The sequence below is a fragment of the Sinocyclocheilus grahami genome, unplaced genomic scaffold (assembly GCF_001515645.1).
Source record: "Sinocyclocheilus grahami isolate Dianchi unplaced genomic scaffold, SAMN03320097.WGS_v1.1 scaffold612.1, whole genome shotgun sequence".
NCBI lineage: Eukaryota > Metazoa > Chordata > Actinopteri > Cypriniformes > Cyprinidae > Sinocyclocheilus > Sinocyclocheilus grahami.
The window spans coordinates 555,530-556,803 of NW_015505791.1; the positions used below are offsets into that span (position 1 = coordinate 555,530).

Genomic DNA, 1,274 nt, shown 5'->3' on the forward strand with positions numbered 1-1,274 from the left:
CCGTATTTTTTACGGTTACCACAGCTGCCGGTTTTTTACCGTAAATTTTACGGATTTTTTTTACAGTGTGGGAACTTACTGTTAACCAGTTAACAGGTTTTTACTGTAGCATGTTTACGGTCTTTTACTGTTAAAATCACAATCATTTTTTTACAGTGTAAACTAACATTTGTGATTATTTAATGTTTTATTCCTGAAGAGTGTGGGACGTTCTTCATCCGGAGGCTTATTCACTTCACTGTTGGTATGAAATGGCTTTTACATCGGACAGAAATAGTACTTTTTATATTAAAAACAAACAACCGAGCCCAGCCCAGATTTGAAAAGTAACGCAAAAGTAACGCAATGCATTGCTTTCCGTAAAAAGTAACTATCGTAACTTTTTTTTTAGGGAGTAACGCAATATTGTAACGCATTATAAGTAACTTTCACCAACACTGATGAACATTATTTATGTCTTTCTGGTTTGTAGCACAAATAATATTCCCTTACCACACTTTTACTACAATAAAACCATGGTTAATTTTCGTAAGGGTTATTGTTTATTTATTTTATAACGTGACTTTATTTATGTTTATGTACGTTCTTCTTTTTTCTTTTTTCTAACAATGTTTGTATTGTTTAACGTTGACAAACTACAACGTCTGCGTGAGCGCGTATGACGGAACTACATCTCCCATCATCCTCTGCGCATGCGTCATTGCGTCATGCTATATGGGCGGGGCCTCGGCGAGCGTCGGTCTGCGGGAGGAGCTCAACAGAACAAACCGACACACAACCGGAGCGGAAAATGTGAACGGGAGCTTCGGGATTGGGAATAACGACAGAAAACCGTCACAGGGGTGTTTCTTTGTGGACGAGATATGCTATCTGAGCGAGCAGACGCGCTGGAGGTGAGATATTTGGCAGATATTTACCGCGGTCGGCTGAAGTTCCTCTCAGAGTCGCCGCGAGTGACGCGACGCGACGCGACAAACTAGAACGACCCCATTATGATCACCGCGACGCTCGCGGCACCGACAGCAGGAGCGTTCTGGCGTTGACGCGTCGCGTCGCTCGCATTGAGAGTAAACGGGATGTTTTCGTTAGAATAGCCGTTAAATAACTGTTTACATAGCCGTTAAATAACCGTCACGATTCAAATAACGTTACATGTTTTTAAATTTGAAGATGCTTTTCTACTGAACGGAAACCCGTGTGTGTGTGTGTGTGTGTGTGTGTGTGTGTGTGTGTGTGTGTGTGTGTGTGTGTGTGTGTGTGTGTGTGTGTGTGTG

General features: G+C 42.0%; 1 protein-coding gene across 1 annotated transcript in view; it reads left to right on the plus strand.

The window, feature by feature from the left end:
- Positions 1-734: 734 nt before the first annotated feature.
- The window catches only part of LOC107557623 (ankyrin repeat domain-containing protein 50-like), a 23,759-nt gene continuing 23,219 nt past the window's right edge, over positions 735-1,274 (plus strand). Inside the window, exon 1 of the mRNA XM_016241102.1 lies at positions 735-893. The gene's annotated coding sequence lies outside the window, so the exon portion shown is untranslated. The remainder of the gene's footprint in view (positions 894-1,274) is intronic.